Below are 17,933 nucleotides of genomic sequence, written 5' to 3'. Positions count from 1 at the left end.
GCGTTATAAGAAGGTAATTGTGTTGCTGTGCTGCAACAAGAAAGCAACTGTGAAACGCACTGGAGATACTACTTCCTCCACCACAGGCTTTGGTGTTTAGTATCAACAATTAATATAAATAATTTTAATCCTTCAGTTTAATTAAAGATGAAGTGGACTTTCAGGTACATCTCCTCCTGTACAATCACAAATATCTGACAAACAATAGGTAATTTTGACAAATTGTCTGCTTAACAAATGAATATAGCTAAACTAGAAGCCAAGTAGATCTTGCTAGATATAACTGAGTTGTAGTTCCTCCACAAGGACATTCAAACCTCAGATATGTTGTTATCCCATTCCTAAAGGAAATTAAGAACATTTACAGCTAACCAGTGCTATGACTTACGCAGTTAGCAAGCAACATAATGGGCTATAGCTTGAAAAGGATGAACAGCCCAGTTCCCTCAACAGCTTACCTTCAAGTTGCTGGCACACAGGACAGTGGGTGCCACTGGGTGTACCTTGCTCTTTTTATCTATGCTATCTTAAACTATCACAGATAAACCAGCACAACACTGTAACAGCACCTTCATTCAGCTGCAGGGAGACACCCTTCAGTAAGTGGTAAGCACCACCTCTCTTCCTTTCCGGAAGTAAAAAGCTTAATAATAGTGAAGGCCATTCCTAGATTTCTGCTTATTTTGACACACTGTCTATATTCCTTTCTGCTACTGAAATCAGAAAGGATCTTTCCTGTGGAGAATCAAAACCTTCTACACCAGCTACAATTTTTCTTAACAAAGTAGTTGTTGCTACTGTTGTCAAGCAAAGAGACCTCACCAGTCAGCTGCACTTCAAATCCTTGGTCTGAAGAGGTCTCAAGTGGCTGGTGGTCTCAGCGGTATAACCTAGTGGGGTGAGGATCCTGGCTGCTTAAAGTGCTGGAAACACCACTTCCTTTTGCAGCACTAGAGGAAGAAAAATTAAATCTAAAGAATGAAGTACTCACCGAGTAGCATTTCCCATCAATATGGGCTTTGAAGCTGTCTAACTCAGATCCAGAAAAACTGCTGTCTCCAAAATTCCTTGGATCCCTGAGGTCTGTAGCTAGAGAATTGAACACAAAGTCCCTAAAAATGCAAGGAGCCAGTAAGGTTCATCAATCGTTCTCGACAGTATTCTCAGCTGCTTTTTGGGTATCCATTGAAGGTACCTAGCAGGAAAGTATAGCATAGGCACTGAGCAATGCTCAAGTTGATTAGAAGTGCCAGTACATGAGGCAAATGCAGACACTATGACTTGATCAGCACTAATTTGAACCATATATTTTGGGGGAATACCCATAGGTCCATTTGTTCTGGAGAGATACTTAATTACTGAATTAATTTTTCCTATCAGAATTATATTACAAGCTATCTATGTAATGTAAACCTTACAAAATGGAAACTTAATAACTACATTTTGGCTCATGTTAGCACTAATCATTGTCTGTGGCTGCTTTAACAGGCTGGCCATCACAAAATAGATCATGTATCACAGTAAAAAAGTCCCAGATAAAGATTTGAAGATAGAGGGTGTCTTTTCAAAGTATTTGAATAAACTTATTTCCTGTCTGATTCTCCTCTCAGGTACACTAATCTGTTGCTCTGTAGCTCAGCTGTTGGTATTGTTAAGCAGAAAAGCCCCAGATGCAGCTGTGGTTTCCTTGGCGTACCCAGGAGGACAGAGGAGAAGCAGGATAAATTCCCTCCTCTGTTTTACCCCTTCCTCATCCAGACTGCTGGTGGAGTTGTCCTTAGCTCTTGCAAAGGTAAGAGAAGCCCTAATGCTTTTTCAGTTTCAGTAACATCACCTGCCAGCTCTGTACCATCCAGGCAGACTCTTGTTCAAGGGTCTCCTGTCCCGATAATGCTATTTTTTTTTTTAAATAGCTGTATCACAAAAGAAAGCACACAAAAAGAAGCCAGGTCTGAGAAATTTACTCCAAAAGGTTTGTTTGATAAACAGTGGGATAAAAGACACCTAAGAAACAAAGCTAAAGACACCTAAGAAAGAGGTCTCATGACCTCTGCCTAGTGGCCTCTTTAAGGTCTATCTCAGCATTGTCCTTTTCCACCACACATTTAAAATAAGTTTTCCAGAAGTTAATATTTTATAGCTCCTAATGCTGAAGGGTTGCAGTGCATCATCTGAGAAGATGAAAATTTTACAGTCAAATGAGGAGGATAAAGGTATTTTCATAATCAGTTCCTGGTCAATTCCCTACAACCATGGCTAACACTACAACTGAGGAATCTGTGTTGGGTTTAATTAATTTAATATAGTGCAATAGAGGGATTCTGTAATCTGTACTTCAAAAATTTGGTGAAGATTGTAATAAAACCTAAGCTGTTTGTTTTACACTGTTGTTAGCCCTCTGCTGTTCTTTGATGTCTATTTGGATAGAGGGTCTTCACAGCTCATCAGCAGCTGTTAAGTGCAAAAGCAATGGCTGCTCTCCTGATTGTGGGAGTCTCCTCTTGCCTTAGGTCAAGAAGTCCAGCATCTGGTCTGAGAAGCTAAGATTGAACAGTCTGGAGTTGCATGATGACACCTATTTTATAGCTTACCACACTCAGAAACACATAGGCTATATCTTATATCACCTAATGCATAAGTCACATTTTCCTACAGTTCTAAAAGTGATGTATGCCATTAGCATAGGTGCCTTACAGGCTTACACTTGACTACTGCTTGTCAGAAAGTCTCCAGTGCCAGTCCAGCTACCTCTCCTATAAAACATAGAGGTAGCCTTTGATTTTTGTTCTTCTACCCTTGGCATCCCTAATACATGGTCCTCAAAAAAAGAACATTTCACATAGCAATTTGAGATAAATGAAGTCTGCAGCACACTGCACATAACATCTGTCTCAAAATCCTCAAGAAAATAGCCATAAATAGCACATCTACATGATGGAGTTTTGTTTACAAGTGATAATGATGATGGTGTCAGTAATAACAACGGTTGCCATGAGATAGGCAAGGTTTGAGCCAAGAGCAAGACACTTCCTGAAAGTTCTGCCCTGGAAAGAAAGGTTGTAAAGGCAACTCAACTCTTTTTTTAGCTGGGACTGGCAATATTAGATACAGTATTAGACACTTATTGTAATGATGAATGTCTTGAGACTATGGGTTAAATAACATTTTTAAAATCTTGGCTTCTGCTTTTCTTTGAGATATTAGACGTTATTAAAGTACATTACAATCACTTGCCAAATTTTATAATCTGTCATGAACAGGTTTCTGGAATTGCATGAGACTGCAGTGGATGGATGAAGAGTATGCTCACCGGTTTCCTCTGTTTTGGACAAAAGCTCTTACACATAAACCTGCAGAAAACTCCTTCAAGAAGTATGCATATAGTTGGCTAATTAGTCCAGCCTGGTGGTCCCAAGATGTCCTGCTCTCTATGGGTTGTCTATAAGGGAAACTAGGATTTGAACTACCTGAGATCAGAATTTGATGCCCAGGATCCTAAGAAAAAGGAAGAACGGAGGCAACCTGTAATTTGGCCTGCTTCACCGCAAACAAAATAATTTTATAACATCTAATACTGTATTTGGTAATTTTAGCCAAAAGTCACCTTTATAATCTAAGGCACGTTCTCACACAAAACATTGGGACTGTAGTTGTAAAGTTTGTCAAAACACCTTGCAGGGAAGGGGATTCAGATCCTGCAGTCACTCAGAGTACAGTCTTATCAGGAATCCACATGAAAGGTTGCCTCACCCAGGTGTGTTCCCAGCCAGCAAAAGACTTCTCCAGGTAAGGAGCACAGCCTTTTCCTCAGCAGAGCAGTCAGAAGTCCATCCCCGGATCCCTGCCTCCAGCTTGCTCTGCCCCAGAAGGAAGATCCTTGTGACATCACTCGATTCAGTCCTCGTGCCTAAGGACTCATCTTTTCCTGTTCTGTTGTTCCCTGAAGCTGCTCCTTAGCTCCTGGGCTGGCTTCGGCCTTCCCTGCTGACCTGAGATTCTGGCTCCAACGCAGCGTTTGGATGCGCCGGGGGAGAGGGGTACTTCTGACTGTGAGACATTTGGGGATAGGAATGCACCCTCGCAGAAACGGGCAATAGATCATCTTGAAACAGTAGCTTGAGCCAAAGAGCACCAAAATCACTAACCATCTGGGATGAAAAGCTCTGCAGCAGCACGCTTAAGAAACTGCCATGTGTACACAAATTAGCATTTTGCATGTAGCGAACCACTTGTTGTGCACCAGTGGGAGGGGTCTTTGATATCTCAGTCCATGGATATTTGATCCAGAAGATACTCTACTTGGCACGCCCTGGGCATTTCTTTCTGTAAAAAAAAATTATTGCAGGCACTTGACAATTCATTCAAAACAGGACAGTGGGCACATCTCTGAGCTTATGTAAAAACAGGCAGAGACATCATGTTTTCCAGCTCTTAATCCTCTCTATATAAGAAGGAGTAGTACAATAAAAGTAAAAATGACCCCGATATTAAATAAATACACCAAGGTACCTAGAAGCAATATCCAGAAGCTTATTGCCACAATTAATTACAGTGAAGGATGTAACCTCTCTTCTTTCTTTTTACTAGCACTGATGTTGGAAGGACAATCTGTTATTGAAACTATAGGAACAAGAATGGAAGGTCCCTGCATTGAATCCATTGAAGCAAGGAGGTGAAACAATGAGGTCCTGTCAATGCTATTGCCTTACTTCTGATTTATATCATACGTGCCCAGTTCTGGAATAGTGTCAAGGAAAAAGTGTGTCCTTAGCTAACTTAGCTTGATTTTAATATTTCAAATGACACCTACTTGTGCATAATGAGTATGTAAATGTAAGACCACCTTAATATAATGAGTTGGTAATTATTTAGACATGCATAGAAATGCTTTTGTTATATAAATCATTTGTAACAAATCATGTATTTTGTTACCACTTTTTCCTTGATCCTGATGTGTATACAAGATCCTGTTTGTGTTTCAAGTGTATGCCAGCTTTGTGGAGTTACCACCTAACACCCATCTCTGCGCAGACATGAAATAAACAAATATCTTGACTCTCTGTTATCAGCTCTTCACACACCGGGTGAAGAACCCCATTTTGGGACTACACTACCCTGCTAGCCATCCATCTGCAAACAGATTTTGAAGTTCAGTATCACATGGTATCAGAAACTCTTTACCAGGGCATGCTGATGGATAGAAGCAAATGGTGGAGTTCCTTCATCCCTGAAAGGGCTGCTGTGCACTCCTATTTTATGCAGTAGAATCAGTTAGAAATGGAAGATACAGACAGTAGGAGTTTAAGGAGCTCAACATTAAGAAAAAGAAGGAAGAAATAGCCATTAAACAGAGAATGAACATGGAGAAGAAGGGACACTTGAGAAGTGCTGACAGGAAATATACGTATCACTGGCGATTCAATCAAATGAGGAGGTGTTGGAAACAGAGAAGGAGCAGAGAGCAGTAACACACCCTGATAACCTGGGAAAATCATGTACCTTTCTGACTGATTTACTTTTGGCTGGTCCTCTTTTCCCATGCAGAATAGAGGATGAAGGACATTGTAAATATGAGATTACTGTACTGATAAAAACTTCTTTTTCTTACCCTCCCAACTAATGGTGGGTTTCATAATCAGTATAAGCCAAAGTAATGTGGAATGCTCACTAATGTTGCAGAACATTTATCCCACAAAAAAAGAAAAGCTTCATTTGCACAATACGGCCACGTAGCTGCTAATGCCAGCACAAAAGAGGTGGCAGGAATGTATGGTCTGGGAGTTAAGACTATTGTGAACTTGCACACTGCTTATGGACAGGGCCATTGTACTGTCACTCCAGGAATACTGTGTAAACAGAGAAATGCATGACTGGCTTTTGAGAAGCCATGATTTATCATTTGCCAAATGCTGCTTTGTTCTGACGTAATCTTCCTCCTTGCTCCCCAAGAACACAGGAAAGTGGTGTAAATCGTAAGAAAAGGAGATAAGGTTCATTTCTTTATAAATCATTATTGATTACATAAATGTCTTCACCAGTAGGACAGGACTTGGAAGAAATTCGTATTACAGCTTCTGAGCATTTTGCGAGTAAGGTGCTCTGCTCTGTTGTTTTCACCTGAATGAGTAAGAAGGTGCAAGCATTTGAACAACACTTATGTCAGAAGTACAAAAGCTACCTATAAAAATATTTTATTTAGTGGATAATCTACCAAAAAGCTGATTTTGATGCTGCTGTGTCAATGTTAGAGGTTATTAAATGGATCATACTGTCAGTACAGAGGCATGAAAAAACCTAAGTTTATGGCCGTTTAAATGCTGTGGCAAAGATGACGAATTTGGTTAGATGCAAAAATGGACTATTTCAGGTGCTGTTTAACCTGTTTTTACTAAGAGGTTCCAAAAGTATCAGAAACCTCTGACAAACAAGATTTAGGATGGAGAAGTCATGAGCCTCACTTCATTCAGCATTTTGGTTAACTGCAGATTTTTTATGTGGAAATCATAAGCAAAGGCTGCAATGGAAGCTGTCTTATAACTTAGTTAAAATACATAGATGTGTGTATATATATATATTTTTATATATGTGTATAGGTGCATATACACATATACACACACATATATGCAGAGAGAGAGAGAGAGAGAGAGAGAAATTCATCCAGGGCTCAAATCTGTGGTGACTACTGTAAATTATTATTCTCTTAGGCAAAGACCAGAAATGAGACAGGAAGACTAAGGATTTAAGTTAGGTCATGTTGCTAAAATATCTTTGATGAAGATGAAAGTGGCTGCTGAAGGCATCATGTGCCATCTGTTTGTACCATATAATATAGCCGATATATAAGATGGTGCATTTCTCTAAGTTTTGTCACCTCTATGTGACAGAATGTCCTTGGATCACAATAGCTGAAGCAACACAACTAAATAACTTTGGAGATCTGTCTCAGCATTCCTAACAGAAGATAAGCAGAAAAAAGCACAGTTTCTTGGGCAGCTTGGCTCTCTGAGAGTCACGTAGGGAGCTGCATCCATTCACAAGCTATACTTACACACTTCCTAACCCTAGACATAGTCATGAATAGCTCCATTTGTGGATAAGCTCTTAAATTGGAGGCCCTTGCTTAGTGTGTACATTGTGGAGGTCTGGCTGAAGGTGCAGGCTGTGTGCCACACTTAAAAATCTGAAAAAACAGTCTCCTTAATTCTTAGCATATCAAGGCAGTGTGATACTTACACCTGGATTTGGAGATGGTTACAGGCTGTGGCAGAAAGCATCTGTTAGGCCATGCTTTTAGGCAGAGCTTTCTGTCCTTTTGCATTTACAGCCTCAGGGGAAACAACTGCTAGCAACTGTTCTCAGTACTGTGTGAACTTCCAGTGCAAATAAAAATTGGGGAAAAAGAAAAGAAAACGTTTGAAACTGCATCTTAGACTTCAGTTTTCCATTTAAAAAAAAACCCAAACCCCAATATAAACTTAGAAATATTTTAGCCAGCTCTAGAACGTGACTATTTTTTCTCAGTCTTTGTCAGGAAATGTCTCATTGACTAAAAAACTGAAACAGTGCCTCTTGGTCTGACTTCATAAAAAGTAGCTTTGGTACTTTTAATTTGGATTATTATTTTGGGGTTAATTTTTTTATTTTTGAAAAAAAAAAGTGATTTAAAGCTGTTCTGTTGCTTGCACCCTAGCTAAATCATTGTGAAAGGTAGCTCATAAGAACAAGAAAGTCTTGCTAGATAGAAACAAACCAGCTGTTTCCTTCTTTTCTTCCCTATTAAGGCTTTTTAAAAATTATTTTTGGCAACAGAAATAATGCTATTGCTGAAAGGAAAATTAGTCTTGTAATAAAAACAACTCCTCATTCATTCCACCTGTAAAATTTTTCATTCTTACAATGAATTCTTCTCAGGGAGCTAATTAGAACTAGAAAGTTCTTTAATTGATGAGCATCTGACCATTAGGGCATTTTCAATTTCTCACAGCATCCCAGATGACACTGTTACAGAAAGGCATAACCGAAAAGAAAGAGAGACTAATTGGAACAATTAATTGAAACAACATACAGTTAATTTCAATTATAAGAATCCTGACTGCTCCTTCGTCCCTTTTTGTGTGGCCTGCTGCACTGGGGTGATGTTCCGCAGACTCCTCAGCAAAAGCTGCATGAGGATCCCATCAGCTGCTGATTATTCCTGTATTTACTATTTGTATTATCATAACACACATCAGCTATACTCCTGCACATGATTCCCAGTGTAAGGTGCTCTATAAAAGCAGAACAGGAGGATTCGTGACTGTAGACATAAGCATGGCTTTGCATGCTTGAATTACTCAGGCAGGCAGGAAAAAAGCTAAGCCACTCGCTTGAATGCTTTGGTTTTTAAATGTCCCTAATGCAAACTTCCTCAAGAAATGTCAAAGAACGCTTCTAAGCAAGAAGTCTGTTTCCAGCTAAGCATCTAGCTTTGATAACTTATCAGACTGTGGGAAAAAGCTCTAAAATGTGCTTTTTACAGGCAAAGTTTTCATGCTCCAATTTGGAGACTCACAAACGTCGAGCTACAAAATCTTACCACCTCTTCATCGCAAAGCAGGAGGTTGCTTGCTGTCATTTTTACAAGAAGCAACTGCACATCACTGTTTGTGGCACCTTGCAAAAGTTGGTTGGGTGTTTACTCACACCCTGTAGGCTGATCTCAAAGTGATCACACTCCCTTGCTCCACCAGTTTCTGCTAGCCATAGCGATTAATAAAGTTATGGTCCTGTCAAATGCATGGCAAAGTTTCCACTCATTTTTGTGAGGTTATGATTTCATGCTGCATCTTTTGGTCAGTGCAGTAGCTTTTGTACAGGGTGCACTGATGCCACATTCACCTGCAGAAATTATCTGAGTTTTAGCTTGAAATAATATATGACTCTTGCATCTACATACAGCTGGTTTTGGCCTCGAGACTTCAGCCATGCTACAGCTTCTTATGGGGGAAACTGATTTTTTATACTAGCATTCATTTCCTATGCCATGACTCCTAAGTTTGCTACAGGGATCCTACATAAACAGCCTATTCAGCAAGTCTGTGCTGAGTTTGGGTCATGACTAATTATAATTTTATATGGTTGAGTGAATCAGGACTGTACTGTTCAAGAAAGGGCTGTCTGGAGAGTTGCATTTATTTATAACATCCACCAATATTTTACCTTGCTTTCTCACACATTGTGTTCCCTGCAACAAACGGGAGAAACTGTTCTTACTCACCTCAAATTAATTTTTCCAAGGGTATAGTTCCCCATACCCTTCTCATGTGGACTTTCATGGTTCCCTACTTCTTATCCTTTGCAGGAAATACAATCTGAAGCCCGAGTTTCATATTGACGTAATCTCATCGGCTGGTAGCAGAATGAGCAACCCTCCTGACTATCAACTGTGTTAACAGCTCCTGGGCCTTTGAGTCACTGCGAAGACATGATCTGTGGAGGAGAAAAATGGAAACCCTGAATAATGATACTGTCTTAAACATATGTCAAATCCTTAATCTTATTTTGCAAACCGTAGATCACCATCTATTGAAAAAGTAGCATCTTTGTAAATGCATTCTATGCAGATGGGCTTCACATTGAGATAACCCTAGTCCTGTACTGATTATCTGAGTGAACAAAAGTGACCCTAATGCCCAAGTACCTACATCAGGAGGATGATCTGAACTCTTCCCAACTAAGTATGCCAAATATACTCATTGAGATTGGTCAGGTTGGTCCCATCTTAAAATACAGTCTTACGTAAGACAATTGTGCTGGGTTGACTTTAGCTGGCTGCCAGACACCCACCCAGTTGCTCTCTCACTCCCCCTCCTCAGCAGGAGAGAGGACAAAAGTAAGATGGAAAAGCTCCTGGACTGAGATAAAGGCAGTTTAATAAGAAAAGCAAAAGCTGCTCATGCAAGCAAAGCAAGAAGAGGAATTTACTCACTACTTCCCATCAGCAGGCAGATGTCCAGCCACTTCCTGGAAAGCAGGGCCTCAGCACCTGTAATGGTTTCTTGGGAAGACAAATGCCTTAATAAGGAATGTCCCTGCATCCTTCTCTTTTCCCTCAGCTTTTATTGCTAAGCATGACATCATATGGTATGGAATGTCACTTTGGTAATTTTGGGTCAGCTGTCCCGGCTGGGTCCCCTCCCAACCTCTTGCTCACCCTCAGCCTACTGCCCTTGGGAGTGGAAGAGTGATTTGGAGAGCAAGCCTTGACACTGTGCAAGCACTGCTCTGCAACAGCCAAAACACTGGAGTGTTATCACTGGTGTGTTACCAACCCTGCCCAGCCCCAAATGCGAAGCACAGCATTATATGGGCTGCCAGGAGCTCCATCCTGGCCAGACCCAGTACAACAGTACACCAAGTTATCTGCTACTGAAGTGACAATACACGTGGATAATGCTGCTAGATCAACAGAAATTGTATGACCACCATGAGAACATATCCTAGATCCTACAGTACAACAGAGAAGTCCCTCACTTGATAACAAATGGGATTCTGGGAAGCTTCTTTGTAGCTTTTAATGGGAACCTGAACGAGGAGGGTAAATATTTTTCCCTCCTCTTAAACACATGGGATTTTTTGGAGATTGTCATCACTTTGCGTCTAGCAGAGGAGTCATGACAGCCCTGGACTCTGCGAGAGCAGGCAGAAGGTTCTTCACTGACACAGTGCACAGCAAGACAACAACAAAACCCATGGGCAAAGGGACAACCTACATTGCAGTGAACTCTGCAAAATTCCACCTGTCAGAACTTAGCAAAATTAGAAATCACAGAGAATTGAAATACGGGATACAGGAGATGGAAGCATTTCAGAGTTTAATTAAGCCAAAGCATTTCAGAGTTTTATTAAGCTAAGCCATCAAATAAAAGGCTACATGCTACCAAGAGGTAGCACATTGCTTCTTCAAACACAAGAGATTTTCCATTCTCTTTTTTCCATCATTACTTTTCCACATTTTTTTCCTAGTCTACTACATTTCTGTGGTTAGAGAAACCAAATGGAATGTCCAGTACCGCTGGCCTATAGGTGACCTTTGCTAAAATACACACAGCTTCTGAGCCGTTAAAAATCACTAGGAAATTGACTGCAGCAAAGGAAACACAAGAGAATTTTAAAGTTAAAAATCTAAATGAGAAAATATTTTATATTCTTATGTTCATGAGTGCTTACAAGGGTTGAGGAGAGAGTCAATGTTCTGTTAACCTCTTGGGTCCTCAGTTCAATACAGCCTAATGCTCAGGAGCTGGGTGAGAGATTTCACATGTTGATGAAAAGTATTCCAGTGGCATTAGATACAACTGAAACAGGCCTCACACATTTGTCAGGAGGTGTTTCTGTTCATATCTAGATGTTAAACAACAGCACTCAAGACAGGTTAGTCTACATTTAACTTATTTTTCTCCTACCAATGTGTTTCAGTCAGCATGTCTCTGCTATTCAGAAGAGATAAAAGAAAACTGAAAACTTCAAATTGTTCATGCAAGCAGCAAGATAAGGATAATAAAATCTCACTTAATGGCATAAATGGATCAATCACTCATGGAAGAAATTTGTTCTGTTAGGTACCCCTGTTGCACAATTGGTTACATGCAGACAACAGCAGCTGTCTTTTAAAACTGAAATATTTATTGTAACTGCTAATGGTGACTGGAATCAATAATCTGATCTGGAATGCCAAGCCATATGGTGTTATATTTCCAAGGCTATGCTACCTTTTAATGCTGCTCATATCTTTATGTTTACAATATCATATCCTAGGTACTAATTCAGAAATAATGATTTTCTGTGAGGCCTTTTGGTAATCTAAAATATTAGGCATATATTACTTTAATTATAAATAGCCCTTTTCTACCAAGCTACCACAGCAGTCACACCTGTATGTGGTCACCAGAACTGTGTAAATTTAAAAAAATCTATAGAAACTAGAATATTTTCAGATTTCATAATAGGTTTTCATGACTTCCAATAGTCTTAACCAAAATTGAACATTCTTAGTTAGTGGAGAATATGTCATTGTTTCAGCCTTTAATCCATTTTATTCTGTTTGTAGGCTGTATGCACAAGAAACAACCTGTGCTTCTGGTAGCAACACAAAATATTTATTGATGATTTATTGATCCAGATGTTATGATAAAAAGTCACCTAAGTGAGCAGCAAAACTGGACTCTGTGCAGAACTGGGCATTGAGTTTTGCTTTATAAAAGATGCCTCTGCCAGAGTATAGCACATAGAAAATGCTGGAAGCCTGGCTCACTGTCAGGTAGATGTTGCCTAGATTTGATGTGTGTCAGCCTAACATCTGGTTTTTCTTTTATTCAATATCTTAGTTACCATGCTCAGCTGCTAATCCTGTTTCTCCTCCACTGATGCAGGTGTAGGCATGAGTCCTCTGTCTCTCTGTGGTGCTTCTACACTGCACTGGCAACATAAAAGACCTTGATAATGCAAAAGCTGTAAACGTAATTTGACAGGACTTAAACACATCTTTTGCCACTTTTACTATGCTGCAGTGATGTAGGGTAACCTTCTTGTCAGTGAGGGTTGGTTACTATGCAACTTCTATGCTTGTGGGTAAGACATAAATAATAAGAGCTGAAAAAAGTTGCCCACAGAGACAAGCCAATATCCAGAACACAAGGCTAATCATGCCTTTTCATTGAAACATATTACAAATAAGAACACTATTAGATCAAGAGTTACTGCAAGAACTCAAATCTATGTGGAAAAAGAACAGTACAAAACCTGATGAAGAATCTAGGGCATTGTGCTGGCACTGCCATGCATAAAATTTCATTATTTTTTTGAGTTTCTATGCAGACCTATGACCCACTTCTGTTCCCACTGAAATCCATGGCAGATTTAATAGGTGCTCTATTTTTTCATTTTAATAGGCACTCTATTTATAGAAAAATGTGTAACTTAAAACTATGTGAATTCCAGTCTTGCTTCACCTTCTACTCTTCAAGGGATACTTTTTACTGAAGAACTAAATGCTACTCCACAGTAGTAACTGTGAAAGTAACCATGCATTGCGCCTAAAATGCCTGTCATAGCATATTTAGCAGATTATCCTACATTGCAGAACAGATTTTTTTTTCTACCTACTAAGATACCATAACCTCAGTGTGTCATTAAGGCTGTGCCTGATTTTGACAGACCATCCCTCAGAACAAAATCAAATTATTTTATACTTCATGATCTCTGACTCCTACCAATCAGTATTCGTCAAAGTTTAAGGCTATCAGAAATGGCACTGATGAGGCATGAAAGCTGGAAAATGTGGAGCTGCTTCCCATTAGTCAGTCTTCCATCTTCTTCTGCAATGTCATATGTTAAAAGTTGATTCTTTGATACACTCCACTTTTTTATTTTTTTAAGGTGATCCAAGAAAAAACCTTTGCTGCTAACACATCTGGGAAACATCAAGGTCATTTCCATTCAAAAGATTTCACTCTCTGCTACCATCTTACTCAAGATTAAGTTTCTACAGTGGGCCCAACACAGCTTTCAGGACGTCAGCACAGGAAAAGTAACGAGGCAAAAAAACCCCATGTCTGTTTCATAAAATTAAGTATATCTGTATCTATAACTATATATATAAAGTGACACACAGATATTGTCAAGATAAATTGTGGTGGTACTTAAGCTTAGATTTCAGTTACTCCTATTTGTTGCAAATCAGTGCCTGGATCCAGTGTGATCCAGTCCTGGGACCCTGGTAAGCTCTTACAGAATGCACATAAAGGAGCCACGACAAGCAGGTATGAGCTCCCTTTGCTTGCACACCAATCTAATGGGCCTCCAGCCAGCTCCAAACTGAAAACCCTTGTGACTTTGTTGGGGTGACACTGTGCCTGAGCTAATAAGCCGTGCTCAGAGGCAGAGTGATCTGGGCTGGGCTTCACAAACATGCTTTTGAACTGGAGCTGGCTTGTGTCCAGGCAGCTGAACACACATGCAGAGGGAATTCATGCATGAGTGCAACCAACCATGTAGACATATTCACAGTATCATCAGACTGAAGGCTACAGCTTCTCTCCAGAAATCTGAATATCTGCAAAGCCTCTATTCTAGATTTCAACGTATATGCACTGTATTTCACTGAACCTTCCCTTCTGAGCCAATGGAAACCTTTTGCATTATACAACCTACCCTGTCATCTTCTGGCATTGTTTATTCCTAACAAATCCTAGGTTCGATTTGGCTGTCCCTTGTTGCAGGAACCACCCATTTCCATCTGGTTTGAGGAATATTCCTGTAATTACCTTGGTTTTGCAAGGCATATAGGAAACCATTGTCGTCCAGTTTTGTAACTGCCATGTCTCACAAAGCTAAAGTTTGGCCAAGTTTCTTGTTCAAGAAATCTATGCGCTATGGAAGTCCTGTTCAGTTAAGCTTGTCTTTTTAAGACATCAATAAACCTATAAATATTTTGACCACATGACATAGTTAATAAGTGTTTTAGTTCACATTACTTCAGTCACAGTTCAGCAGAAATAAAGGCTAATATATTTTCTAACTTGGCCATTATTGTTTTTACCCAGTTCTTACTGGGTACTTCAGCTGGGCTGTTGCAATTATTTACCACATCACTGCTGACACGAAAGCAAGTATTTTTATTACTTGCATTGTTTTATGTATACAATTGGAACTTAACTCCGCTCTTTCACTCTCTCTCCCCTCTTTTTCTCTCCCCTCTAAGACTATTGACAAAGCTTGATGCCGCTTGATGCTGTAATGCTCCGTATCTTTGAAAATACGTAAGGTTATGCAAACAGAAAGCAAAATAAGTGTAGAAAAACAAATTGAAAAATAAGACCATGCTCTGTCTATACACAAGAATAATAGATTATACAAAGTGCAGAGCAGAAAATCACAGCTGTTTTAGATGTTAGAGAGTACTTACAGCAGGAAAGAGAAATCTAAAAATCAGCACAGGAGGGGGGGGGAAAATTAGGCCCACTATTGTGTAAGTCAGATAGAAATCGAAATGCGGCATTTCAAGTGGGGTATAGGCACACCATGTACATTGGGCAGGTATTCTGACAACTTAAGTGTGTCTCACAAATATCTGCATGCTAGATGAATGTTGAATTTTCCTTTGAAAAGTGAGCATGTACAACTAACACATGCGATATCTCAAAAAGAAATTCAAAGACTTTTCTAAGTTACGAAATAATTCTGTGTCTTTACTGTGTAACATCTACACAGTAGATGTAAGAGAGGTCAGGTTTAATATATGATGCTAGGACCTATTTAATTTCATACATACTTGGTCACAAGCAGTTGCTTCTTTCTTTTTGAAATTGCCTATATTATTTGTCATTACATATCTTGCAGCCTTCTTAGTACCCATAATAGCTTATTTAAAATTTAATTAGGAAGTGTGATTCATAAGCTGAACACTGTGAAACCAAAACTCTATTAAAAGGTACCAGTATTATGTGTCTTTAAACAGCTGGAAAAACTCTACTGGCACAAAAAAATGTATTTATGCATATCAACTGGCACAATGAAATTAGAAACTTTCAAATTACTTAATTAAGAAACTGAAGTTAATGGCTGAATGCAGTTCGCCTGCAGTAAAGGAAACAGCTCAGTTACCCAAAATCCAATAGCAGAAAAGAAACAATCCATATTTTCTCCCTCTGGGAATGGAAGCAAGTACCAGCTGCCATACTGTATATATAACTGAGATCTATCTCAAGGACCAGTATTGAGATTCTCATTAGAATAAGCAAGGAGTGGTTTTAAACTGCCTACATGACTCAGGAACATAAATGCTTGTAGTGAGAGTTAAACAAGCAGCCTAAACTTGATAGTTTATACTCCCCCTGGGTAGTTTCACCCTCACTTATTTAAATATGCCCATAGGAGATGTCTTCAACGGGAACAGAGTGAATCTGAGAACAGTAAAGAGCCCACTATATAAATGGAGGGATTCCCACCACCTCCAAGAGCGGGCCTAAACGTACACATAAGCCACCTTTACTGTTCTTGGAAGATTTGCACAGTTTTGCTGCATTTGATGGTAAGAAATTCATGCTAACGTAACTTTGGTTATACCAGTGCGGCATACTGCATTAGCAAAAACAGTTTGTGGCCATGTTTTTAATAAGCAGTACAGCTAATTTGGTCCATACGGGAATGTGCATCAGCTCTTTATAGTGTTCTACCTGTATCACTTGGAGAGAAAGGATCTTAACTGCTGCTACCCAAACTCTTTGCTCTGTCGCAGAGGTCCTGCTGTGACATTGGGAAGGTTGTTTAATCTCTTGTGCCTTGAGATCCCTTACCCTGTTAAGCTGAGGTAACAGAACATCCCACCTCCCACTGCTGTCCTGATGGGAAATACATTAGAGACTGTGAGCTGCTCAGCTTGTGATATAGGCCATGACTGATGACTGCAGTTACACCATTATCCTTAATTTAGGCCATTATGAGTAAATTAAGGCTCTTCCTGTGTCTTCAGTGTTTCAAGAAACAAGAGTGGGGAACTATTCCTTAATTAACAAGCTGGTTTCAACATCATATGCTTTTCAAGCTTTTTAACATTTAAATAACAACCACAAAAAAAATCAAAATAAACAAAGCTTGGCTAAGCAGTACAGGTGAGAAACATTAATTCAACTGAAATGCTGTACCAGTTAGAAACGACAATCTAATAATACTGAAACACAAATTCCTTTAAAAACTGTCACAGATCACTGTTTCTGTACTATAAAAATGCATTCAGCTATCCTACTGTGCTGGATGTTAATATGTAGGTCTTTTTTTAAACTCAAATTAGATTACAATGTTAGTAGGTCATAATGGAGCTATTGTTCTCCTACCATGTACCTTCCTGTGCAATTCTGCTGCTGATAACAAATCAGGGAATTTAAATGGAAGAATGCTAAACCTTTATGTCAAGCCATATAATGAATGTGAGTGTAAAGAAACAATACACTTTAAACCAGCAAGCACTCAGGTAAGTATTTTTCCGTCTTACATTAACACTGAAGACAACAATCTCAGGCACCTTTCTGGTGAGGCAAACTCTATGAAAACCTACCCAGTCTGGCCTTTCAAATCAGATGTGTGAGGCTCACCACTGGAAAACAGAACAGGGAAGACTTTTATGCAGAAGTGAATTCAGCCGTCAATGCCGTATTACAACTTTGCCCCTGCACACACAGTTTGGGATGCTCATGTTTCAATGACAGAAATCTTGCCTTCCCACATGAACTTGGCTGGAGCTACTACCTGGAAAAGGTGGGACTGAGAAGGAAGAGAGATGTTCATGCCAAGTATACTTCTATACTTGAAAATAATCGTCTAGAGCTCACAGAGGTCCCTAGTACAGAGGCAGCTGTCATTTCACTTTGTTACTGCTCTATAATCCGCAAGTGCAAAAGCATCATTTCATGGAAAACTCTGCCTTGGAAATGGACACAGGGCACACACAGGAGCCTAGGAGGGGTCTGGCTCCTTCCCCTGCAGCAGGGTCAGGGGCTGGAGTGGGGCAAGCATGGAGATGGGCCTCACTGCCCAAGCACACAAGAAAGGGAGCAAGCTGCTGTCTGTCATCCCGCTCTCTGCCTTCTGCCCTGTGGCTAGCAGAGGGTACATTTCAGCACCTGCCTGTGCCATGACTTTTATGTGAAAGGAGCCCAGTCAGAAGTGTGTACACTGGGCACTTTATTCACAGGACTCAGATCCTTTGACTCCTGGTGTGACATTTTTGCCTAGTCACATTTGGATCAATTCATAAGGTGAATTTGTGCATAATCCTAGGACTGCTTCTGCCTCACAGAACAGCTGTAACTGAAGTTTTCACCTCTGCTAAGTGTCCTTGAAAATTTCTTCATGCATTAGATAAGAATGCTCTAAGCATCGGGCTTGTTTAACCAAGA

The 17,933-nt window shown here is 39.8% G+C and overlaps 1 long non-coding RNA gene across 1 annotated transcript in view; it reads right to left on the bottom strand.

Moving 5' to 3' along the window:
* LOC128137176 (uncharacterized) overlaps window positions 1-17,933 on the bottom strand; it is a 43,010-nt gene that overhangs the window by 11,470 nt on the left and 13,607 nt on the right. The window contains exon 3 of the long non-coding RNA XR_008233587.1: window positions 9,257-9,468. This is a non-coding gene — a long non-coding RNA (uncharacterized LOC128137176). The remainder of the gene's footprint in view (window positions 1-9,256; window positions 9,469-17,933) is intronic.

Source organism: Harpia harpyja, chromosome Z, assembly GCF_026419915.1.
Source record: "Harpia harpyja isolate bHarHar1 chromosome Z, bHarHar1 primary haplotype, whole genome shotgun sequence".
In the NCBI taxonomy this organism is placed as follows: Eukaryota; Metazoa; Chordata; class Aves; order Accipitriformes; family Accipitridae; genus Harpia; species Harpia harpyja.
The sequence above is the reverse complement of the archived record's forward strand: the minus strand, read 5'-3'. Positions and strand labels throughout refer to the sequence as shown.